We start from the raw sequence: 27,593 nt of genomic DNA on the forward strand, positions 1-27,593 counted from the left end.
AGGAAATAAAGCAACAAAATTCAGAGGAAAATAAACAAAAACTCTAATGAAAAAGGTGCACAAAAAACCAATAAATGTGCATGGCATTGCATTTTTCCCAGAGTGAGAATTTCAAAGAAGATAGTTTTAAAATTACCCCGAGATTAGATCTGCGTGACAGACTGTGGTGGGATACATCCATTAAGATGGATCAATACAAAACATTTCACCCACGGCAACGTCGACCTAAATGCACTTCAAAACAGATGAGAATAATCTACGCCCATAAGAGCATCCAAATCATCGACTGCCACATACTTTAAGGGATGAGTCCACCTTTAGAGGAACGGACTGCACAGCGAATTCAGGGTTGGGAGGGCGGGGACGGAGAGAGAAAACAGAAAAAAAAAGCAAAGCAAATGAAAAATAAACATTGTTATTGAAAGACAGGATGCTTTGAGACCCGGGGGGCCAGGGATTAACATTCAGATTAGCATTCAAATAATATATTTGAATTTCTGATCAGTCAATCCTCTTCAAAGAGCCAAATCCCGAGATTAGCAGGTGTTATGCTAAAAAGCTGTGTTTTTTTTGTCAGGAACGTAGCTACACTAGCCAAACAAATATGTCTTTGAGTGTGAAGGGCTGGCATGGATGTATGGCTGTAACCATGGCGACGGCCCGGTAGTTAGGAGCCGTGGAGAGGGGTGCAGCGTTGGAATGTGTCACACAGACAGAGGGGCGCACACACACCGCAGAGCAAACCCAAAACCTGCTGTTTCACTAAAGACCATCAGCTACGCCACCGAGACCACCTACAACAGCAGGGCCGTTCGGGGCGACGGGGAGGGAAAAGGTCATCCTATCAGTGTTATCGCCATCGCTGCTTTACATTATCTCTACCTGACTGAGGCAGGCAGCGTGAAAAAGTGATCCACTTATGTCAGAAAAATAAGAACAAAATGACCCAAAGTCTGACTGAAGGATCAAGCTGGAGATGTTACGTCTGAGCCAACGGAGGTTTGAGAAAAACGAGACATTTGCCGTTTTGCCTTTTGTTTTTTTTTTTTAAATTTTGTCACGATAAATTAACATTTTCAACTGTGGAAACAAATTGCAGAAGTGAATGAATTCCACATTTTCAGTTTTTCACACGTGAACTCAAAGTTTAGCATGTGAAAATAAAATAACGCCCCACGTGAACTGGACGCGAGACCACCGATACATTTAAGACACCTTTAGATCGAGAGGAGAAAATAAAAACCTTCTTCTAACTTAATTATGATTATCATCTTTTTTTTAAATTATTTTGCAATTTGTTGAAGGAGTCAAACAGAAAAGTGATGTTACGTCTGAGCCAATGAAATAAAGTTTAAAGCTTTAAAACATGCTCATGTTCGTGTTGGATAAGCTTGCAGGGCCAAACGTCTCAGAGAGGTCACATCTAAAACTCATCACATATACGTTAAAGGTCAAAACATCAGCCTGCAGTAACGTGACGTACGGGGGATTTAGGAAAAGCTCCAAGCTTGTTTGTAATCTCTGAGTTTTCTCTGAGAATTCCTGAAGTAACAGGAAGACACAAAGTTAGAGGTATGAAAGATTTTGTACTTGGTGCTAATGACAAGTGCCTGAAGGACGAATGTCATGTTGAGTGATGCATGAGCGCAAAAACACATTGTTGAAAACAGAGAGAAGTATCTGCCAAAATAATTAGTACATCAGCTGTCTGTACATAAACTCATATTAACTCATACTCACGAGATGGAAGGTAAACCTGACCGATTTATGCTGTGCTGTTGTTGACCACAGCGATGCTGTTCTGGCCTCTCCTCCACACCAACGATGTGTGGTCTCGAGCCAGTAAAACTGAATCTGATTCTCGACCTGCCGGGACACCTTGCTGAAGGTGATCCAGTTCAGTTCACTGCACCTGACCCGACGTCGCCTTTGCTGCGCAGACGACTGAATAATCATTTATGATCTGTTTGAAAGGCTGATTTCTGCTGCTCGGAAAGTCAACAACTGTCACGTGTGAAACATATGTTTAACAACTGAACAAACTATACCCTTAATCACCATGCTGAAGTACAATTTGAGGTACTTGATACGTAATTCAGACAGAAAATTGTACTTTTTTACAAACAGATGATGATCTTATAAAACATGCACTGTTTAAACTACCAAGAGTGAAAACATGAGCTCCACCTTGATGGAGTACAGTAAAATACTACTAATAATGCAGTAATACTACATATAATGGTACATGTTTGAATTATGAGTAATTTTCTCAGTATTTTAACATTGCAGTGTTGCCACTTTAACTCACGCATCAGTGAGTGTGCACTTCACAAATGTACTGCAAAATCTACAGTCCACACGTACATTTCGTCGTACTTTCTTCACTCAAAAGCACATTTTGTGTGTGTGTGTGTTTGAAGATGTGTGCTCACACACTGAATCGTGTGCTGTCTCACACTTTCAGAAAAACACCTGCAGCACACAAACTGTTCCTGTTGATAATTTCATCAATGTTATCTATGACATACATTCCACACAAGGTACAAATAACCCGAAAAGAACAATAAACGAATTGTGTGGACTTGCTTCGACCTGCATTGTGTGTGTGTGTGTGTGTGTGTGTTTCTCAGTCTTGAAAGGGAAAGTCTCTCTCTTTCTCTCTCTCCATCATAGCAGCTAATGTTACTGTGAAACTATTTTGTTCTTGTCTTTAAAGTATTCAAGCATGCATTTTGCCTCAGGTGGTCTGGCAGAAGAGTTGTTTGATGCCCTTTTTGCTTCTTCTCTCTACTCTCCTCTGTCTTTTCCCACACACACACACACACACACACACACATTTGCACACGGAGCATTTCTCTGTCATGTGTTTGGCAGAGTGTAAAATCTCATCTCTCCAGCTGGAAGAGAACAGGTTCGACAAAATTCCCTCTCCTGCACGTGGAGCCTTGAAGGCACAGAGTGGAATGGTGGAGCATGGCACGGCACGTCTGGGCTCCCCGCGAACCCAACTGGATCTGCATGGCCCCGCGGCGCTCACTGAGTCAACTCAGTGGCCTTGCAGCGGCCTTTTAGTGACTGCATTATGACCCCTAACGAGCGCTGACAGGGTTTGTTTTCCCTTTTGCTTCAGCTCAGGACTCAATAAATTGACACTGACTGGCAGTGAGGCTCACAGAGATACAGGAGCCTCACATGAGTCACACGTACGAGGCCTGGTTAAAGCGGGTGATGTAGCGGCAGCTGTAGCTATGCATATTTGGCTGCGAACAACTGGCAACCCCCCACCCCCACCCGTCACTCATTGTACACACGACCGGGCCGATAGGGATGCTGATTTGTCTTCAGATGCGATGACAATGTCTCCCGCCGCAGTGACACCCGCGGTCGGCCCCTCTCAGCAAGGAAAAAGGTTTGCATTCACCCTCCAATTTTACACTCTCTTTGGGCGTCTTTGTGTGCCGGGGAGCAGCCCATTCGCTGCGGCCGCCTGAAAAAAGCAGCTGTTTCTATAATGCTGTGGCAGCACTTTATGCTGCAGAATGATAAATGAAGGGAAAGAGGCAGAGCTGAGCTGCAGCTGAAGCACACACGCTCACGCAGAAACAATAGCATAGGAGGGTCTGCTGCGCTACACGGATGTGCTCTCGACGCCTCTCTCTTCCAGCCTCCACCTCTCTCTCACACACACACACACACACACACACACACACACTCCCTCTGCAGGTTAGACTCCTGCAGCTCACACATCGCCAGAGGTTATGAGAGTGTGTGGGAGGGGGGGGCTAACAGACTGACACGTCCCACCAGTCCCAGCACACACACAGGGGAATGAGGGGTTGCAGTCCCACCGGGACCTGTCGCTCCTCTGTCCTCGGGGCAGTCATCTTCCTCTCCACCACCAACCTAATGACAGAGCCCCGAGGCCTCACCCCCCCCACCCACACCAGCTCCACGCTCCTCTCTGTCCCCCTTGTCCTACCCAGGTGCCTGTCAGAGGGGTGTCTGCTCTGCGACTGGTGTAGCTGTCCACATAAAGGCCCCCCCCTCCGCCCACCGTGCCTCCTCCTCCTCCTCCGCATGGCCCCGGGCTCAGCCTTTCATTTTGAAGTGTCGCGGGCCAGCTCTGCACCAGCCTGGGCCCTCGGCCTGCAGCCTGCTCCATTGTTTGGCCTCAGAGAAAGACTATTATTTCAACTCAATTTACTGTGAGTAAACACTGAGTGATAAGGCCCCCTGTCCTATCCCTCACACACACACACACACACACACACACACACACACGTTTCTCTGATCCCTTCCTCCCTGACCGTGGGCTGTAATATACACTGCCAACAAATCACCGCTCTCAGCCCATTGCTATCACTGGCTTTAGAATGGAGCTTACTAATTCACTTTCCGGCACAGATCAGAGGACAGGTCTCATGTGTTGCAGAATATGGCTCCACCAGCGAGCAGCATTTAAAGGCCTTGTGGCCCTTATGGTGGACTGTTATAAATTTTAAGAAACAGCATTCTCACATCCTTACCAGACCATTCACATGCTAAACCCACGCTAATCAGATATAAATATGCAAAGATGCCAAACGGTTTACTAAAAGACAGAATTTCCATCGTTTTCGGCACCGGCGATATCAAAGCATGATGAAGGGCTCGTCGCTCAGCTGGAGCCCAGAACAATCACGATGGCAGCCTTTTTCAGACAGCTGACGCAGAGTGACTCAAAGCTGCAGGAATGAGACACTGAGGCCAAATGTACAGTTAACGGCCTTAAGACTTACAGAGCAGGGAGTGAAATAAATTCTTCACTGATAAGTGTGATGCTGGAGAGATTTTTCACTCCATTGCATCTCTCTGTTGCTTTAAAAAACAGCCCGAATGCAGAGCTGTTCGCTCTGTTTTTCCTCGTTTCACCACAGAAAAGCCCTCGATCGCTCTTTTGCGTGAGGAACTGTACTATGTCTTAATTATACGGAATTATCAGCCAGCTTTAAATAGCCGTCGTTTGCACTGTCTCCGCCTTATGTGGCTAATATAATTATTGGGGGCCTACTTTATCTTAGGCAGAAAGAGGCTGACACAGTAGCGCAAACTAATGTGATAAAAGCTTAGCATATCACGGCTTGATTCGAGGATCTTAAAGGTAAGTGTTTATGACAAGGTAATAATGCCTCATGCAAAAGGCTGGCGTGTAAATTGGTTAGTTAGGGCATGATGGATGAGGGGGAGCCTAACCTTATTTCCAATAGAGCCTCTTGATTTCTGGAGCTGAGGATAATGAATTTGATTTAATTAGACCATCCCTCATCTAATTAAGAGTGGGAGAAATCCGACCCGGTGTGTAGTCTTAAAACAGGCGCTACTTTGAACTGCACGGACACAATCCAACCGCAAATTAAGCATTTTGCAAGAAATGTTCTCAAAGAGTCGTCACATTAGCCCCGTTCATCCAGTCCATCCTTCATGAAATAAGTAACAAAAACTTAATAAATTAAAAAAATATTATTGCGAGAAATAAAAACAAAGTACCAGCCCATTAAGAATGGAGTTGAGAAGATGGGACTAGGGATTAGGCAACAGCTATAAAGGTCCAATTAAAGCGATTCATCATCAGATTATTAATGAAGCTTGTGAGGATCCTCTGCAGTATTGGTAATGGGCTACTTGGCCTACCCCCCCTCCACCCCAAACCCTCTGCTCCTTACACTGCCAAGGTAATCTCTTTAAAGGCTGAGGAGATCCAGCCCACCAGGCCCCCAAAGGCACCCTCGAACTTGCTCCCGCCCGCCTGCCGTACTCTGCGCCTCACCTCACGGGCTTGACAACTCTCATTATGGCTCCAACTTTTCTAGGCTTCACCTTGGAGAAAAAAAAAAAAGAACAAAAACAAAAAACTGCCTCTCAGCTTGATCATCCTGACAGCCTCAGGTGTTGTGTTTGTCATCCCGTGACTAACTGGAAGCGCTCGTGAGAGTCGGGGAATCTGAGGAGAGACGGTGTGATGTCGGCCTCGTCCACAGCCACGTGTCCGAAGCCACTTCTGATTTGCTTCGGGCCCTGATGATGTGGGCGGATAAAATATCTCAAATCAGCCGTTACTGCTGCACATGCTGGGAGAACCTTACAGTGCTTATCAGTGACAGTCCATCTCCTAGTGCCTCCTGTAAGCTGGAGAACCGGCTCACATACCCAACCCCATATATGCTTAGGTAGCCAACACACTGCAGATCCAATTACCTGTAATACACACTTCAGTTTATCTCACTCCCAGTCATTATCTAAATTGCCGACATATTATTAGGGTACCTGCCTGAGAAGTGTGTGTGTTTCTCTTTGTCTCCTAATAGGGCCCAAAGGGAGTGTTGTTTTGTTGGTAACTCTCTGCAGGCCGCGAAGGAATGGGCTTTGTAACTGTTTTCCAAAACAGAGGCATGCTGGGAACACAGAACACTTCACTATTATGCACCAAACACAAACGTATCTGTCATGACACGGTGAGTGGTAGAATCAGGAGATTAATTATGTGATTGCAGAGAGAGAGGAGCCCGGGCCCTCAGTCAGAGGGGTCCCTCATTACATTAACTCGGCCTCCAGAGGAGCCCAGTTGACTTCAGAGGCGCAAGACCTGCACTGATTGAGAAATGTGACAACTGTTGTGCTGCGCTCGTGTGATTCCAGCAGGTAAAATAAATAACTAAACAACTAAAAAATAATACCGAACCGCGGAGGCTAAAAGGATCTTGTTTTGGTTTCACTCTCTGCGTCCCTGCAGGGAAGGGAAACTTTTCAAGCAGCTTTGTATCTCTGCAAATTTGGTGGCACATGCAAATCAACACATTTTGCTTGCACCCAGAGAAATTAAAAGGGAAAGTTTGCGAACAGTAAGCGCCCACCATACTGTTTTCTGTACTCGGACCACACTTGAACTATGAACCTGTTCATTGTCTATTTCTCACTGTTTTTCAGAAACACATCTCAGTGTTTAGCTGTAATATCTTTTGTCAGCAGCTGGCCACCATACTGTTTCCTGTTTCAAAAGAAACGCTGCTTCAACTGACACTTGTATCCCAAATTTTCTTCATTACAACCATGCAGCAAGTTTGTCTTTCTTCAATTAGAGATTTGGTTTTCCACAGTCTAAGTGGGCTCAGACGAGAGAGCAAATTCCTTCAAAACCATGGATAATCCTGGTACATTTTATTTCAAGTGAAACTGCTTTACGAGCAGTAGAGTGCATTGCTTTTGACCGCCAACATTCCTCTTAAGATCGCAGATATTATTTCAAGAAAAAAAATAATCCTCCGAGAAGAGAGAACTTTAAACTGCTATCATGTGTTGCTGGTGCATCTACAAAAAGACTCTTTGCTTAGCAGCCACTATGTTTGGTTCAATGTTATTTAATGAGCGGACCAGCACTGAGACTGTCACCAGCCCACAGAGGGAGAACTGAAGGCCAATCGCACCTCCCATCATTCAAATCACGTCCATGCAAGTGAGATGTACTCTTGACACTGGCCGCTCCTCGGAGAGCCATATATGCAATTGCGGAATAGCTGCGGCTGAAAATGTCTCATCCATAGGGACGCTCACAAGCAATAACGTGCCGTATGAGAGACAGACAGCTAGATTGAATAGAGAGACAGCTAGACAGGCAGAGATCAAGTCCAATCCTGCTCCCGTCATCTGGCTGCACGCTCACAGGTCAGGCTTAGCTAATCTAATTCCTGGGCTTTTCCCACAAAAAGCCAAGTGCCACTCAGGAGAAGTGGCAGGGAGAGAGAGAGGGGTTGGGAAGTGGATGTGGAGAGGGCTGGTGCTTGAATAATTATGAATCAGGGAGCTTAACCTTCTGGGGAGTTAATTTGAAGAGCACTGGGGATAGGGGAGTGGGACTCTTTATTTCCCTGGGGTGCCCCTAATGCCATTGTGAGGGAATGGAGAGATCAGGACACGCAGCAATATCGTGTCTGTTAGCCACCATATGACGAGCTGACCCCAGAGCTGCGCTCACAATCACACCTGCCGTCATCGGGGCTAATTTGTTAAACATATCAATAGCGCTCTGCTGGTCTTTTCTCTGCCACAGCGGATCATCGATTCACAGAGTGACAACAGCCGACCCCCTCATCCAACAGCACCAACACACAAATCACCAGCGGCGCACGGCGTTGTGCTTTTTCTGCAAGAAATGCACAAGAAAAACAATAAGTGGGATGATAATTAAAAAGCGAACAGACTCCATAAAGCTGCTGGCACACATTTTCATGCCAATATGTCAGCCCACATGCACAGGAGGCAGAAAGAGACACAAAATGTAGGACGAGGGAAGACAAAGAAGGGATAGAGACACAAACTGAGGCTTAGATAAATCTGTCTCTGTGAGGGCCGCGAGCTGGAATTCTTTTATTCGAGGCAGAGGCCCTCCGTCCCGGCCTCTCACCAGGAGAGTCTCCTGTCATGTTTGCGATCACGGAGGTTGGCTGGTGTGTCGGCTGGCTGGCCGGCCAAGGGGCCGGTCGGCTGGCTGGCCGGCCAAGGGGCCGGCCGGCCGGCTGGCAGAAAGAGCCTGTTGTGTGGCTGTGGTGGTGGCGGCGGCGGCGGCAGCAGCAGCAGCCCCGTATGGCAGCACAGACCCACCCCCCCTCCCCTCCCGACATCTGGATCCAGTTTGCTGGGAGCACACTCAGACAGGCCTGACTCTGCCAAGGGGAATCTCAGCCCTTTGATTCCTCCTCCCATGGCCTGCTCTAATTGTCATCCCTCATTATTTAGTCAAAGGTGGAGGGATGAATCATAAACTACTACGGAGAAATGACATTTCCTGCTCTGAGAGAAATCCTCCTCAGCCTCACATCTCAGCTGATAAGGACAATGAATTTCATACAGGACTGGAGTACAAACATCCCTCATCTCGGCTCGTATCATTAAGCTTTGGCCCAGAGGATCCGCGTTCTTCTGAGACCACGAGTGATGCAAGAGGCGAAAGCTGGAGTTGATTTGATGACAGTCCTCAATTAGAGAGGGGATCGTTGCTGTCAGAAAGATCTTTACAAAACAAAGGTTTTCATTCAGACCGGGCCTTCACAGAAGCAACTGCAGGGATTACTGCAAATAAAAGCAGCATGTTTTCTGCTGTAAAGCACATCGTTTCAGAGTGAATCATCCCAAATGGCGACAGCATCAAAGTGGCAGATTTATAACACCTTCAGACGACTCTCACACTAATAATTTTTTATCTTATCTAAACTTCAGACTTTCAAATACCAGTTAAATCTGCCTCGACAGGTTAACCATCATGTTCCTCATCGCCTCAATTCCAAGAACTTATTTAAACATCATTTGGAAAAGCACCAAAGTAATTAGCTGACTGATTGATAAGTTCTCGGCCAAAGAAATGACAGTATTCTTATTCAATGATCCAAAACAATTCCTAATTAGATTTCTTCTCAGGACGACCACGTGATCAACGAATATGATATCACAAACACACAATAATGTAATTTGCGTCGAGTCGATAATCTAGTCGCCGTAATGACAGCCTTGCAGAGTGCACACGAGAACAGGTTTTGTTGGAGATCACAGAGGCAGAACCTCTGCCTTTGATATTTCCTGTTTGTTTTGGAAAGTCACTCATGCGTGTCCCGTGCTCTCGTCTCCGAGTGCGAGGTGCGCCCTGCTCGTTACCTCTGAAGTGGAATGCGTCCTCTGGTTTCCTTGACACACGACAGCATATGCGTGTCGTTCAGCAGGTAAGGAGTGTCATGATGACAGATGGTTCAACCATTTCAAAGCATATTTTTAAGGCTAACTGCATTTCAAAAACAGAGAGGAAGTAACCTGGTGGGTTGAACTCCTTAAAGCTTCCCTCTGTCGATGCTTTCTCAACCAAGAGCGGGTCTCAGCATCGTGTACGGCTTACTGTACATTAGCTGGAACACTCAATGAGACAGATGTGTATCAGCCCCTTCTCTCTTACGCCGCTCTGACTCTTCTCTTTATAGCAGCCATCATTCACTCACCACCGGCTAGATGAGCCACTTTTGCTACTGAATGCTAAGCCTACCATCAGATTAAGCGCTCTCTGATTTCGGCACTAATTGTGCGCGTCCACTTAAGAGGCTGACAGCTCGGCGAATGAGGAGGCTTGCAGGCCTCCGCGGCACGACACTCATCCATCACAGCCTAACCGATTGCATCCCTCTGAAGGCTCAACACGCTAACACCATTAGCTCTACTGCTGGGCATCTAACTAGCACATCACTCACACGGCTACATGCTAACAGCATTACGGCTAATGCTGCCCCTCTAACTAACACATCCGTCATAGGGCTTCGAATCCTACGGCTCTACAGAAACCACGCTGTCTCTCTCGGAGACAATCACCCGCATTATTTCGCCTCTGTTACTTTTGTTGCTCTGTTGCTAATACCCTCATTTGTCTCTCAAGCTGCCAAATGCCACTGAAAGAAAGTTGTTTTGATTCCGCTTGGTTCTGCCCACAACAGATCTGGCTGAATACGCATGCCTCTGTGAAGGGAGCCATTCAAATCCGATTATGATTTCATATTTCACAAAGACAGTGCACCACTAGGATGATTTTTAATTAGAACCAGAATCAGTAAAAAGAATGGGGCATGGAGACAATAAAATGAGGAATGCATTCATCCATGCGATGATTCTCTAAGCTTTATTTAAGATCTGTGCCAATGTGCTAACAGCATTAATGAAGTTATAAAGAATTATGAGGGGAAATCAAATTTGCCTCGCCACTTGAGCGCCACTAAAATGCCAAACAATAAACTACCAGATTGCAAATTAGATCAGTAAAAATATCAAACACATTGCGGTGCAGGAAAATCCATAATTGCATTTAGTGCCTGGCCTCTCCTGGGGGAAGAGACACTAAAGATCATCAGCAGGCTACACGGGAGCCGCTATTGACAGAGCGGTAAAAATCGACAGGCTAACTAAATAAACACTCCAGGCTCCATTAAATATTCAACGGCTGAGATTTGACAGTCTAGCGTGCCTGCCTCTCCCCATCGCCTCCATAGGCTTCTCTCTGCAGCACATCTTCTCCCTGTCTCCCCCTCCTCCTGCACTCCCTCCCCCTCGCTCCCCCTCCCTCCCCCCCTCCTCTCCCCCGTGACTCCTGACAGCAATAAATGATGCGGTGCCTGAGGGCGCTGCTCCAGTGGGAGACCTGGAAGGATAGAGCAAGAGAGCAAAAGAAATAAAGGGGAGACAGCCTATGACCAATGGCCATTAACCAAGGACTGAGACAGGGCCCTATGACATCCGCTGACAACCCACCCCCTCAACACACTCTCATTCTCTCCGGTGGACTCACACACACTGTTACAAACCCGATACACCACAGCCTCCTCTCTCCATTTTGTTGTTTATGTTCTAATACCACAAAGACAGCTGAGCCAGAGAGCTCTGAAGGTGGTTTCCTTTCACCATTCTGCTAACTTAATCATAATCAAACAGTTTATCCCGTGTGCTCGAAACAAATGCAGCACCTAGAAGGAGGAGAAAAACCCCTCCACTCATATCCAAACTCCTGCAGCCTCTTGACAAGATCATATGCATTCATCTGCCGTGGCGAGCCGAGCGAGGTTATGCAAATGAGAGATGACAGTGTTATTGTGTGAGGAATATCAATGGAGTAATTACTGTTCCATGTCGGGCTATTGGCCCCTCCGCTGCCGCGCCCAGCCAGCGCGCTTCATTTCTCAGCCGCCCTCTCAGGGGAGAGATGAGCGGTGTGCTCTGGAGAGCAGAGCTAATAATGGCAGCACGGATACAGGCAGGGCTTAGACGAGCCCCGGGGTCCTGAGCCGCAGACTGCTAAACGTTGCGGGGGTCTCAGGAGAGCCCCCCAGCCAAGATGAAATGATTAAAAAAAAACCCACCCAACCTGACTGACAAGCTGACCGGCCACCTATAAGTCCACTTTGTGCGGTCGGTCAAACCACCAGTGCTCGCTTCAATCATAACAGCGGGTGACCTTTTTGGACATTAGCTGGCTGCCTGACAGTGATTCTTAGTAGAGAAGAAGAGGAATTAAAAAAAAAAAAAAGAAAAGAAAAGAAATACTGGCAGATGAGAGGAAATGTTCCAGGTAGCTAACCAGCAGAAATGTGCCGCACACACTAAAACACAGCAAGTTTTAAAAATGAATCAAATGGATTGAAGGGATTTGTAAATCACAGAAGTGATAGAGATAAGTAAATACAAAATGATCCTGTAGGTACTTTGCTTCACTGACACTGTAAAGATCATAATGATCTGGTCTGGCTTCTTTTTAGGGCTTTGGCAGCCATCCAGTGAGCAAACTCCTTTGGCATGTAAGTGCCATCAAAAGTAAAAGCTCAAATTTGTTGGGGTGTTTAACAAAGCGCTCTCCTCAACGTGCAAAAGCGTCGACTGCCTGTAAAATGTCAACTTTATCATCTTTTACATGTGAGGGATTGTCTAATAAATAAAAACGCTCAGAGGCCACAGGTTCACCTGAAGGGGAGATGGCAACGTGAGGAGAAACTTCAAAGAAGGACGGCTGGTACATGCCCTGCAGCTGAGAATTAACATACCAAGCAGGAGGAATGTTTCTCCCACACACCTTAGAGAAGCTGCAACCTAATCAATTTTCTTTTCTGAAAACGCACAGAAATCCCTAATTCCTTAATTGCTCATAATTCACACAAAGACAATAAAGATTTTAGAGATGAGCACTGAATTCCAATGCAGCTAAAGATGCAAAAAATGTGCAGATTCCACATTTTATAAACTATTACAGCATTTAGGGACTGTACATAAATTATTGTTTGGGGGAGGGGGGATTAGGGAGTTTTTGTATATAGATATGCATCTATATATCTATATCCATAGATATATAGATATATATTTCCACTATTTGTATGCATTCATTTGCTGAAGGGATTACAGTCTGATTTTTTTGGGAGAGCAAGGGAAAGATATATTAACTTTTTCTCACCAAAGATGAATATTTCATTTGATATTTTATGCTCCCTTTCAAATTAATAATTAAAAAAAAATAATTAAAATATTGGTGTTCAGTGGCACACCATCTTAAATTCTTTATGCTTAGCTTCTTTTAGTTATTAATGGTGACTTGAGTTGTAATGATACTGTGATACTACTGTGAAATATATCTCAAAAAAAAAAATTACAGTTTTATCAGAGAATTCTGAGAGAATTCAGATCAGAGTAGACCAATCATTAGCCCGCATGCTTATCGAATGATCGCCATGATTATTGAATCCGATACTAAAAATTATTTTGGTTATCAGTACTGCAAATAAAAAATAAATAAATATAACATATAATTAGTATGAATAATGTGAATCTACAAAGTAAATAACGTTACTAAATTAATGCAAAATACTAATACTAACTATCATTTTCCTCCAAAGACTCAGAAAATGAAAATACATGGCAATTCACAGTACTGAAGTACTGCGTTTGAGTAAAGAGAAAGTGAAAGGTTCAACCTCCCTTCTCACACAACAATTTTCATACTGTCCCCATCACATCTGGAGTGCCACAACACTGAAAGTACTGATGTTTTAACCTAAACACCAAATCAAATGCAATAAAAGCCCCAAACTGTAGCTGTGTGCACCTCGTGATATCTGCGTGATCACAGGGTCGGGATGAAAAAGGAGGTTCATGTGCTGCACTTGTACCTTCACACCATTCGTTTCCAGGTCAGGTGCACCTCTGCTAGTGTCCAGACACCTCATATATCTTCAGGAAAGGGCCGACTTATCTCCATACTTATCTCCCAAGTAATAATTCCCACTTAAAGCTATAGCCGCAAGCAAATGAGTAGACAGGACGGGAATGGCAGACCCAGGTGGTTCACCACTCCCACTCCTGCAGGACTCCTACAGGCCCACAACTGCCAAAACCCTCATTCAACCATGGACACACAAGAAAACAAAAACAAACACATGACTTTACTTCCCTGAGGTCTAAAAAGTGAAATGTATTTATTAACTTATTAACTTTGCCCAGTGTAATCTGGCGCTGAAGTGCAGGCTGAGGGGAGGGATTCAGGGGGCATTGGTGAACATGCCTAGCTGAAACAGTCAACTCAGTCAGCCGTTCCCGGCCGACGAGCGCCAGAGCCAGAGAGAACCCAGGCCGAGCCATACACAAGGCTTTTTCCTCGTGAGGCAGACGGGAGGCTCAGCATTTCAGCATCCCCCCCCACAAACCCAGAAATTCACAGAGAGCGAACAAGAAAAAAAAAAAAAAAACAAAACACAAAAGTGGGAAAAAAAAAAGATCCACTGTGCATTTGTGGTGTGAAATCTCAGATGCTTCCCTCCCTCCCTCGCTGCTATTGTTCTTTTTTACTAAACTGGCCTGGTTTTTGGGACATGGAGGCTGCTTTTTAACAGCAGTAAAGAACCTCTCCCTGACGTGGTTTCTAGATGTCATAAATCTGATGGTATGACTAACTGGCTGTTTTGTTTATTATTCCTGTTTCTTTGTTTAATGTCCTTTCAACAGAGCTTTGATCCTGCTAACCTTACCGATCCTCACCATAAACACTTACCTTCTGAAGACGTTTTTATCACTGCGAGGCCCGATGCCAGGCATCTGCACGGAAGTGCAGCTACAGATAAATTTGCCTGTTACCAGGAAGGGCAAAGAGGACAACAAACTTTAAAAGCGAAATGTTTTAAAACTCCTCCATCACCCTCTGCCTATGAGTCTTCTTTTTTTATCTTCTCTGCCCTTTAAACATGCGACTATCTCACAATAGTTAATAAAATCACCACAAACCCTCATGTTTTGGTTTGCAAATTACAACTCTGATGTCACTCTAGACCGTAAGAACATCAGATTTTTCCATTTCAGGCTTGAATTAACATAATGGAGGTCCACATCCATCCAGATAAATCAGAGCTCATTCTATATTTGATGAGATGCTGATTGTTTAAATCATATTTTTGGAAATATTCTCCAAGCCTGCATGTCTGAGCATACATACAAAACACACAAACCTCCCGTGAACACTCAGCCGTTGCCAGTGATGTTTCTGTGAGCAGGAGACCACAGGAATTGTTTATCACCGCGGATCAGAGTGACTAATCAGAAGCAGGCTGTTTCTTCTTGAACCTGTGCGTTTCCTCATCCCACACTGAGACGCGTACGTGCCACGGCATGACCGACCCCTCGCCTCCTCCTCCTGCTCCTCCTCAGTACCTCGCCAACCCGGGTCCCAGCTCCACATCCAAAGAGACACTCTGTGATGTTCTGCTATCCCAGCGGGACAAACATTCACGCTGTGGGGAAGCAGAACACGGGGAACCGTGCCTTACTCAAGACAAATGTTCCCTTTCGTTCTGGTTTATTTATCCCACCCTTTATCTTAATAATTAGCAGATAATGCATATTCCTTCCACTCGTCTCTCTCAGCCACGGGTTCATACTTATCAAAGAGGCAAATGAATAATTACGGTAGATTAAAAAAAAAAAAAAAAAAGAGAGAGAGAGTAACCAGAGAGAAGGGAATGAAATGTGATTGCTAGGCAAAGTAAGAGTTTCCATTAGCATTTGCCAAAGTATCATTAAATGTTATAGGCACATCAAGGCCCACAGAGCATGTTGGTCAGCACAGTGGGAGTATGACATCCTACACTGTGCAGGGCCTCATTCTGGACCATGCAGACGGCTTCAAAAGAACTTAACCATCAGGAAAAACAGTCTGTAGGCCTAAACCGCATGGCAAAAAAACCCCACTCACAACGAGATAAATGTTGAACTGACTTGCCCTCGGGAAGAGCATAGAGCTTGATGTATTAGAGTTAGTTACGCAACATTTCTTTGACATAAACAACAACAAGCTGATCATAATATCCAGGAGAGGCCAAATGCTGTTAACAGAGAGAAACAGGCTGACTTTGGCAGAAATAATGACCCAGAGCAAAGGCACTGTGATAGAAGTGATGGAGCTCTGTTGCCCATGAGGGATGTTTCAAAGCCACTCGAACGCTTGTCAGTGCAGTTTATTACTTCCTTGAAATATCTGTAAAAGAGAAACCATTGAGCAAAAGAAAACTGTTGAAGAGCTGGGGGTGTAAATCTCTTTTAATGCTGCTGATCCCCGCGTTAGTGCCGCTTCCACAAACCGCTCGCTGTTACTGCTTCCCTACGGTTGCCTCATTACGCATCGACTCCGAGGAGAAATGGCTACCTTTTCACTTCGCCCTCTCGAATGTTGCAAACTATAAGCGGTTTTCTAAGTTATAATGCAGCTTCAACGGCTGCCAAGAGTCTGTCGCTTGTACTTAGTCCGAGCCCTCCCTTCTTTATATCTGTGGCTGTTGGTTAGAAGAAGCCAACGTTGTGACACACTGAGGTATGCTGTTGTAGTATAAACCTGATATGGATGTTTGTGATACCACAGGAACATCTTGCAGAGGACTCTGGTGGCTACTGGGTGACTACAGACAGTGCAGACAGTGTTTTCTTTGCTCTTTTTCTGCAGATTTTCTTCCAGTAAGGATAGATTTTGACAAGAGTCCTGTAGCCCTCCTCTTCTCCCCCAGGTTAGGTTAGTTCCTGGTGGGATGTTTTTGTGCAGAGAGGCCACCTCTCTTTCTTATCTTCCTGTCATCTCTGTGGGACGGCAGGGCACGACTCCGTCTCTGGCTCCAGAACCACATGCTTCCCCTGGACACCAAACCACTGCTCCACACTAGATGTACTCTTTGAGTGGGCGGTTGTTTAGGGTGTGTCAGAGCTTATTAGCCCCAGAATGTGTGAAAAAACCAGAGCTGGTCGAAACGGCTTTTTGCAAAATACATTTTTATGGGTTGTTTCGCTGGTCTTAAGTGCCAGCAGCGCGGGGCTTACCACATGATGCAGAACAGGCAGACGGAAAATTTGGACGATCACAAGGAACTACGTGAAGGTTAATTTGTGATGGGCAGCTTATCTAACACTATCTGAATTTTGCTGATTTGGTAAACCACATGCCACTGCTATTTGGAGATGGATAAAATAAACAAGACTACACAAGATTCATACAGTCATTGTCCTACCATTATTTTTGGGGGGAAGTTTGCTTGTGTGCATAAATATCACATTTCCAGCCCCTAAACTGGCGGTCAGATGCTCTCACACAGCCCCGTCAGATGAACTCGAGTACCCTTTCACATCGCATGGTCTCAGTGTGCTGTGACGTGATTTTAAACTGGGTCTTATTTTACTGTGATTGATACAACAGTGGATGTAATAGTGCATGATGCATCTTTCAGTGTTTAGGTTGGCTTACTGAAGTCCATAAATGGATGTTTCACCAGTTTACTCTAAGCTACTCCAACTGTGTATCCATTACCATTAGCTCACTATTTCAGCCATTTATAAATTGCTTTTATTGGTTTATTTCTACCATTTCAACCATTAGCACTTTCAATCACTTATCCATTAGTTTTGGCTAACTGCTTCTTTCTTAACTAGTTTTCATGCACTCTTAATAGCAGAGTGTGGTGTTCAAATGGACACGTGTTGCTCAAAGCAGGTGTCGTTTCTATTCTATCAAACTACCCGACTCTTCAGCTGTCCTCAACATAGAATAATAACTAAAATACATCCAAACACAAGTGTGTGGAGTTTTGAAGGACAAAGAAAAACAGACAGCTTACTCTTTCCTATGTATAAGTTGTGGTGAGGCTAAAAACTGAAATCATAGAGTCCTGAACAGCAGCATGTGTGTAGATGGTCCCTGACATAAACATACTTGTGGGCAATAAGAAAAACACAGGCTGCGTCCTGAGCCCGAAGAATGTTAATAAGGATTAATGTACTTCTAATATTCAACGCAAAGGCCAAGTGCGTGTCTTTGAAGAGGACGAGGCTTATGCCAAGCAACACCAACTTTCATGTTTATGTTGCATGCAAAAAAAAAAAAAAGTTGTCTGTGTCAAATGTAACTCGGGGAAAAGCCGGAACTCTCAGGAGGAGCAGATCGAAATTCCTCCTCTGTCAGACAGAACGAGGCTGTAATAATTTTTCGAACATGTAAGCCATAAAGAGATACTGATGGCGGAGAGCGTGCCGTGACCCTGGCGAACCCTGCGCCTGCTGTCTGGCCTCTGGTTAGTGTAAGCAGCGTGCAGCTGAAAGCTACCAGAGGCCTTCATGCATGTGTATATGTGATGTTTCCAAGGAGAGATGGACCAATTAATCTGATTATGGTCGCAAATCCTCCGACATGTGTAGGCCTGTTTGCTACCATGTGCAGTACAGATGTGTGTCCGTGTGTGAGCACGTATGTACCTGTGTGTGCGTGTGTGTCTATCAGATAATGTGATCCTCACGCAGAGTGGAGGCGCACAAAATCAAAATCTTGGCAGAAAATAAACGAGCGACGACTTATAAAATATCTTGAATGGCATTTTGCTAACATTTATCAATGTGGTAAATGAGGATGGCTCTCTCAGAAAGAAAAAGAAATAAGTTAGCTGTAACTGTATACAAATACACGCTGTGGCTGAGTGGTCGCTCCTCGGAAGTCAGAAAGTGACAGTTAAAAGTACCTGAAATGAAATACTGGGTGAAATAGCAAACCGTCTGTCAAAGCTTTTGCGGTCTGTTTAAAAACACAACACCCGAGCACTTAAGGGTTTTTAACAGCCCCTTTTCACTGGCATGGCTATGAATATGCCTATTCTGAGGGAGATCCTTTCATTTTCAAGCCAGAGATGTGAGTCAGTCACAGCCCAGCGTATGTTTGTGCCACTGTCTGCAGCCAGCGCTGAGGGGCGGGAGGAAGTGGAACGAGGAGCTGACAGACAGGGCCTGATACTGCACTTCCACCGCAGGCCAATCCCCAGCTAACCCCTGTGCTGACAGCCAGGATGTAGCACTCATCCACAGGCCACAGCCCAGGCTCTGGGGCCCAGGAAAAGGAGAGCAGGGAGAGCAGGGAGAGGGCCGGTCTGCTGATGATAGGCAGGGGTGGTGGTGGTGGCGGCGGTGGTGGTTTGGGTGGCACGCACCACTCTCTGCCTCCAGAGCAGCACGACCAAGAGGAGAATCCACAGACTGTGTCGCCTGCCAACAGCACGTTGGACGCTTGGCCGAGGGACAGACCCGCTACACACACACATATGACTGCACACATGCAGGCACATTCACACAGGAATGCAAAAAAAATAAATAAATGCAAAGTAAAGCTGGAACCCATAAGACACCAAGAGATAAACATGTTGTAAAAACAGAAGACATGAAGACACATTCACACCACAAAGACACAGAGCGGCGTTTTTTCCTAAAGCCAGATTTTCTGGTTACTTTGCAGATTAAAGTCTAAATGTGAGACTGTCCAACATAGACATAACAGATGAAGGTCTCGTTGTGTTTTCACTGACAGAGTGCTATTACTGACAGCACAAGCCATCTGAAACATTCATCTAGAAAATTGCTTAGGCAGAACCAACATTTCGTGTAGTTTAACCTCCAGAGCCAGATGTAATTGATAACATGACCTCATCAAAACTTCAGTTGTCTGATATTTGTTACGAGAAAGAGCCTTTAGAAGAAGCAAAGACCGCGGGTCAATAAATAATACAGTCCTAGTCGGTGCTGTGCAGAAGCACAGCGGAGTGATGGAGGTTGAGAGGCCACCGGTGACCCCGGCTGCATGCTGCGAGAGGGCTTCGCTCAGAGCCAGAGCTGTCTCTCCAGCTGGGATCACAACACAACTTTGGAGCTCTGGTTTCAGAGCACAACTCCGGCCCGGGGCCGGCGCTCCCCTGTGAGGCCGGGCCTGCAGGGCCAACGTTAAGGCAGACAGACACCCTGGGGGTCAGTCAACCCACCCACTCTCAGGAGGAGGCAGCGACAGGCACAGAGGCCAAAGAATGATTGAGGTAGCCTCAGACCGCAGCTTTGCTTTTATAAATGCTGAGTTTGGGTTTGCATCAAGCCTCAGTCTACTACAGCTATTTCTGTTCAGTGGGGTTTCCAACTGGCCCCCGAGGCAGATTCTGTGCATAAATAATGTGCTATGAGGCCACGAGGTTGAATCGAACAATACTATCAGCTAGAGGAGAAAATTTAGATGAATAGAGCAAACAAGTCAGCCTTCACCTGCAGCAACACATTTCTCTTATCACGGCAACAGAATGGAAATCTCCATCCAGAGAGCACTACGAAATAACATATGCACAAAAAACACTTTGAAAAATCTTTATGTTTTATCCCCTTATCCATCCCTTTCATAGACACCAGATCATTTTGCGGCGTTCAGGAGTCGTGGAATTTCCCGAGAAGACGTATTGTAGCAGCTTTCTGGGAAATATTAATATCCAGCCAGCAGAGGAAAGGTAAAGGGAGAGGAGAAGGGATCGGGGGTGTACAACGGGGGGAGAGTGGGGGGGACGATCAGTATCATGGCATGGTACCTGATGATAAAAAGTCTCTTCTATTGAAGCCCCTTCCAACCCCCTGATTCACCCACCACCCTCAGATTCTTCCACCGTCGGTCACCTCTTTAGTCAGAGCGTGATGTCTCTGTGCTACAGTCGTCCTGAAGGGGCGCTGGTCCTGGTGGTAGGAGTCCAGGATGGGCAGGGATCTTCCTGGCACACACACTCGCCTGTCATCACGGCTGCACTGCAGATTCTCCACATCTGCATTGCCTTACACTGCTTAGCCCCGCTCTTACCAAACCCCCACCATCTCTGCCTCCCTCCCACGTCTCCACTCCCCCCATCAGGATCATCCAAATATTTCCCCTCGCTGCTTTTTGAAGCTTCCATGGGTCACGGGACCTCATGCACAAATCATGCTGGCTTGCTGTGGGGGGGCCGGTCAGAGAGGACAGGAGTGAGTCAGATGCCCAGAAACCCAATCTGCACTGTTTTCCTTCGAGTTTATTTTTCTTGCCAAGACAGCCATCGCCGATCAGCGGCTGGTTCTAAACAGCGAGTTTAAAGAGCCTTCGCTGTGGATGCTGGTCCTGGCAGCTGATTTCAACCATATTCCCCAGCTACGCCAGCGGGAAGAGACGGAGAGTAAATTCACAGAGCCTGACAGCCTGCAACGGTTTAACACGGGGGTTAGCCCCAAATACATAGTTCTGGGTTTATGTTGATGGATGGATCACCAAATCCATCTCATTGTTTGCAATAAAACTTAGATGTTAGTTTTTACACTGTGACACCACACTCTATGGTGCTGAATTATGGTCTGCTGAGGAAGAGACTCGACAAATGCCAGCCACCGGTTTTGGAGCTTGTATTTTTGAGATGCACGAGAGGAAATAACAAACACACAAGGATAATAAAAGAATCAAGTCAGCTCTGCAGTGCGTGGGCACAGGAGGTTCAATACCTAATGCAGGGTTTTCATAACAGAATATTGGATGTGCTGGTGAACGGGACAGACAGACGAGGGACGAGTCGGCGAGGACCTTTCCTCCCACCTGCAGAGCACCCCGGCTCAGGGCGAGAGGAGATGCTGGGCAGGAATCTGGAAGTGCTGGTTAAAGTAATCACATTGGTTTCACTGCATCTGATCTGCAGTCTAACAGACTTCCAAACAGTTGAATGAGTAAATAAAGTGCCCCAGGGGACTCCCGCTGGAGATGGATTACCACGAGGGTGCACAGACAAAAGGAGCTGAAGCCCCACAACCCCAATGTGAGCTGCAGACAAAAGCCTAGCGCTGGACCTCGACCAGGAAACCGGCAAACTTTATTAATCTCATCCTAGACCGAACCTCCGCTCCTGCAGTCCATGCACTCACGGACGGACGCGAGCAGATCTGAGCTGTGTGACCGGCTGCAGAGGCGGGCGAACATATGCATGTGTACACCGTCTTTATGTGCTTGAGCAAACATTTTGACATACTGTAGATGCACAAATGTGTGTGCGTCCGCTCGAGTGCATAGACCACATAAGATGAGTCTCATGCTCACTTGGCTGTGGAGGCCGGGTCTGGAGGGGACTAAGGGCCGTGGCATTCTGCAGCCCCATCCCGCCCCGGCCCCATTCTTCCCCCCTTTCTGGGCCTGACACAAATAAAAGGATTAGGAGCCCCCGTTTCCGTCAGACCCTCCATTCAAGACAAAGCGCCGACCAGCTTAGTGTCACACTTAATGATAAAAGTGCAAATCTCTGTCAGTCACTTTGGGCAGGAATACCGGTATTTGGGGGCTAATCTCATTTGATGAAGATTAAAAGGGGTAAAAGGGAAAAAAAAGAGAAAAGTAAAAAGAAAAAAGAAAGACAAAGAAATGTGTTTTACAAAAATCTACTCTGCAGAAATTTGAATTTGACAAGCAGAAACGATGATGAGGTGCTGAAATGTATCCTTAAAACACAGAGGGAGTGAATGTGAGCCGGTGGAGGGAGCTTACATTAGAAACAAAGAAAGAAGGGAGCACAGAGAGGAAGCAAGTGTACACACACACACACACTCACACACACGTGCACCCACACCCTCTCAAAAACCTGGGGTGTATGTAGACAAACACACTGCTCTGCCCATTCCCATGTAGAGCTAGAATGTGTGACGTGAGTGTGAGAGTAAGCCTTGGGCACACAACAGTCTGAATGCAGCACTTGCCACTATGATGCCAGTCCTCTCTAGTGTATCTGTGAAAAGCCTACGTGTTGGAAAAACATTCCAGAGTGGGATCACATATACACAGTTGGGGCCAGCAGCAATACTGCGAGCCAGCAGCAGAGGCCATGTCTCAATTTCTCATGCACGTTCGACCAGGCTGCCTGGAGAAACAAGTGTGGGCCACCTCCAAACTGCAGAGGCAAAACGACACAAACAGCCCTGAAACGGAGCTAAATGTGGGAATGTAATTTTGTAAATGTTATCGACACGCCGTAAAAGATATTTGAAATGAGCGATTTGGGCTCGGCAAACTGAAAATGATTCATTCCTCTGATTTAAACATTTAACGTGGCAAATTGAAATAGAAAACATTTGCTGAGTGAGTGTATTTCGCGACTATGAAAGACTATTACAGCATTTCACAGATTTAGCCAAAATCTAATTTGTAAATTGCATTTAATGGTTTGTGGTAGCCTTCCTTTTTGTTATGAAGAGTTGTCATGCTGTGAAAATAAACCTGAAGGCCCGAGGACTCCGAGCCAGTAATGAAAATCAGCGCGTCGTCGAGCCGAGGGCTTTCTCTGCACCGTCACTGATTAGCATTCCCGATTGACTGACATGTCCCACTGGCTGCCTAACAGCCGGCTTTAGGAGATGAGGTTAAATTGTGGCTACCAACAAATTGCATGCTTGAGTTCCTCTGCACCCCTCTGCTATCATCCAGCGTAATGTGAGCACACCAGGCAGATCCCTCTGCAGATCCTTCTCCTCCTCTGCACTACGGCTCCCCCCACACAAAGCCACAGAGACTTCGTTCCACATCCCTCGCCACCAGTCTGGCCTCTAAAGTGGTGATGGGCATTACCGTGGCTGAGCCTCTGTGGCTTCCCATAGCGTCCTCTGCAAAGTGCTTTGTGTTCCAACACACACACACACTGCACCCACTCATTTCCCTTAAAACACGAGGCCTGTATAACGTAAGCCTTCACGAAATCACCTGATTTCGTGAAATAATACTGAAGATTTAGTGACGGCGTCGCAAAAGAGCATCCAGTGAATATACACAGCAGACTAGTGAAGCTTTTATGGATGGAGCTGGTGCTAAATTTATAACTGCACTATTCACATAAACATGTAAAACGATATGTTGAAATCAAATATTTATCAAAGAGCTATTTGTAGGAAATAGAAAGAACAAAAAAAAAAAAAAAGGATCCAAGATGTAACTAATGATGCAAATAAATAGCACTCCAACAGGTCCTTTAATGGGTCTGAATATGTTGGGAGGGGGGCAGTTAGCAGACCATGAGATGACAGATGATGCATCCTAGTGTGCTGCAGGGACAGGCCGAGCCATGTTGACATAAAACCCAATACTTCCTTACAGAGGAACGGGGCCAGCTTCAGCTAGCTCCTCGCCGAGCACTAAAAATCCCAGCAAGCTGAAGCAATATTATCTGGCTTAGTGTTTCTAACATTAGATTTGTCTCTCCGTAGAGGTCCTCTTTTATTTACCCAAGAGCAGTGGCTAGAGACACATTTTTACCCTTTTTAGGGAGAATTAAAAAAGGAAAAGCTGAAAGTAGCTAAAAGTTAGAAACAAAGGTTGGTGCACAAATGAAGACACGGATCAGAGCAGCGTTCTGAAACGCTCGAGCAGGACTGAGGACACTCTTTAATTAAGTGCAGCCCAGCTGGGTTGACAACGCAAAGTACATCCGAGTTTCTGTTTTCTCTTTTTTGTGCATATAAGTGTGTACAAAGTGCCAGGCCACACGGGAGTGTCCCAGAGTGAGTAAAACACACACACACACACACACTCTGTGAGCTAACACAGAAAGCCAGCCGTCAGCATCTATCCGACACACACACACACACACACACACACACTGCTGCAGCGTCCCAAGCACAGCTAATTAAAAAACAACAATTTCACAGGAGGGCACTGCAAACAGCTCTGAAAAGCACCTCTCAGCACACCGGGGGATCGTCCAGCACAGACGAGACAGGCAGCTCTGCTTTTATGGCTTCATCACCGCTCGCTGTGTTTTTCTACTACTCATACTACCGTGACCTAAATTTTCATTGTGCTTACAGCACGTGAATCGGAACATTTTTGAAAAAAAAAAAAAATCTGACGTATCTGGATGCGTTACAAACGAAACATTCTAAAATAACATTTTGCTAGACAGTAAAACTTTATAGAGCGTGGAAAAAAAAAATCCACTGTGGAATGCAATGTTTTTCTGCATCAGCAGGACCCAAACGCAGGCAGCACGGTGCACAATACAGTTAGTTAATGTTATGTTTTGTGGATGGAGCCCATGGCAGTTTCTAACGAGGCAGTCCATTACAGGGGTGTTGTCCGACACTCGGGTCAGTGATAGGCCTTATTACATGGCTGCCTTCAAAGCATCTGCTTGGTTAGAGGGAAGGTCTCCCCGGGGAAAACATCTCCCTCTTTCTAATGATGTATAATTGACCTCCAAACACCAGGGCACAACAAACTCTCTCAGGGTGGTTTAATTCCACTCTACCTTTTACATACCGCCCGTCTCGTTCCAGCCTGTTCCTCCTCTACGGCTATGGCTGCCGTCCAACTGACAGCTTTGCGTATTTGGCTTTCAATTTTTTTTTATTTTTTTTTAATCAAACTTGCTGTGAAATATTCCTGCAACATGCAGTGCTGTATTGTCATATTTTAAATTTAATTTTTCCCCTTCTGGAAAATATGCCTGACGTCTGCACATTTTTTTTTGTTTGTTTGTTTGTTTGTTTGATTTGGATGCTGAATCTCAAGCTGTCGGAAATATTCACAATTTCACATAAAGACGGGGACCATCAGCACAGGTCAGCTGCATGGCATAAAAAGAGGCAAACATATGGGATAAATAAAGCCCAATCTTGTTACTATATAATTGCACTATACAGAGCAAGATGTGTTGAGCAGCGTTGGTGGGAGTTTTAATAACACAGCACACAATTGTTTTCCCTCGTCTGCACTTAAACCTGCTCCAAAGGTGCCAAAAAAGACTGCTTGCCAATTCCTTGATTTATTATGGCTAGTGAGAGCTGATTACGGGGCATGAATCAGTTGCTGTAGGAATGTAATTAGGCACGAAGACCTCCGTAAGGTTAGGAGCTCTCCTCGCAGCCCAGAGCAGTTTGTGGGCTGACAAATGCATCTTAAATGGGTGTCATAAAAGTCAAAAAGGTGCCAATTACATCTTTAAGTATCCCATCAATGCAGATGGAATAAACAAGAAAAAAAAAGGAGATACTGGTTTGATGGAGGGGGCCTTCCAGCTAGCTTTTTAACCTGGGCAGGGCAAAGGAAAAGGTGGAGCAGAAAGAGGACGAAGAATTAAAAGACGTGATGAATAACAGAGCGTGAGTGTCGCCCAGCAGGCTGTTGTGTTTGGCTGGGGGGGTGATGGGACCTGCCACAGCAGAGGAAAGTGGGGGGAAAACGGTGTCAGTGGAGCTTCAAAAGCAGAAACAAAACGGCAGGAAATTCAGAAGCAAAATGGATCTTCTTCTCCTCACACGCACCAAACAAAATCTTCTAAATAAACTACAGGCAGGCAGAGCTGGAAGAGGCAGGAGAAAGAGCCTGCAGCCACCTCTGAGCCGTGACGCCCTGACTCCCGTATCCCTTAGTTACCGCTATGAATTTTTCCATTGTTATCAGCCGACTACACTCCTGTCACAAAGCTGGATGAATGGCACGCACGGCAATAGATGTAACTCTTTGTTGCTTGCAAGGCATCTAGCAGAGATCCACAATGTCCCGGTTAATCGAAGCAGAATCGTTCAAAGGGCCGCACACAAAAAAGCTGAAAATTTAGTGACAAGCATGAAAAATCGCTCATGCGATGAGAAGCACAGGGCAGCCAAACAGCAGCCCTCAGCCTCAATATTTACTACATCTGCCATCTCTGCTGTGTGATAATTCACTAATTCAATTTACTAATGTATCTTACTCCACAGCTAATGGCTGTCATGCTACTTCCTGTCACAGGCCTGAATTAGAAAACCAAACTTTATTGTAATTCACTATCAATAAAAACAAAACAAAACAAAAACAAAAAAAACCAACAAAACACCAGTTCCTGCCTTATTTTTTTTAGATCATTTTTAGCAGCTGAAATTTATTTCAATACTGCTCTTATTACTGTTATTTATTCGTATCAATTTATTTTTTATAAATTGCGTTATATAAATAAATTATCAAATTTTAAAAAGCAGCATTTAATCGTATCACCTGTTGTAATTAACACAAAATATTTTCCAAACGGCGAATTATTAAGGCCTTTAAAAAGCTGAGTGTGTGTTTGTGTTCTTTTAGCCTAATAATTCCCCTTAATTATCGAAATGTTTGGCTTGCAGGTTTAACTCACATGGACCGAATTTAAAAAGAAAAGCGCGAATAGTTTTTCATCAAAACATTAAATTGTTAAATGATAAAAGTCAGAACGTCCAATAAAATAAAATTGAATACAATAAATTAAAAGTAGTAATTGAAAAAAAAAACATGTTAAAATGCGAGGGTCAAATTAAACAAAAGGTCAATTTAAAATTGTAATATTTAAAGCGAATGGGGGTCAGGTTTTCAGAATAAAAGGATGCTGTCTGACGGGAAAATAAATCCAAAGCGCGCTGTACAGAAACGCTGGTTTCCATGTTGTGGATGGAGGTGAAGCGGCTGGTGGTGATGGAGGAAGGCCACACAGGACAGAGGGAAGCCGAGACTGCGCGCATCTTTTCGGCAAAAAAACGCGCTCCTCCCGCGGGGACCAAACGGTGGAAATATGGAGACGACACAACAAGCGCCGCACACTTCAGCGTTTTTATATTTTAAAAAATCCCTTTTCAAAGCTCGTATTTAATTCCACTTGTTCCTTCTGCTCATTCACATTTTTTTTGTTAATTTTGCAAAAAGCAAATTAAACTTCAGCAGCGACCACAGGCTCATTTAT

At 45.3% G+C, this 27,593-nt stretch overlaps 1 protein-coding gene across 2 annotated transcripts in view; it reads right to left on the reverse strand.

The window, feature by feature from the left end:
• lmx1bb (LIM homeobox transcription factor 1, beta b) overlaps positions 1–27,593 on the reverse strand; it is a 46,427-nt gene that overhangs the window by 17,089 nt on the left and 1,745 nt on the right. The window lies entirely within an intron of this gene.

Source organism: Scatophagus argus, chromosome 4 (genome assembly GCF_020382885.2).
Source record: "Scatophagus argus isolate fScaArg1 chromosome 4, fScaArg1.pri, whole genome shotgun sequence".
Classification (NCBI taxonomy): domain Eukaryota; kingdom Metazoa; phylum Chordata; class Actinopteri; family Scatophagidae; genus Scatophagus; species Scatophagus argus.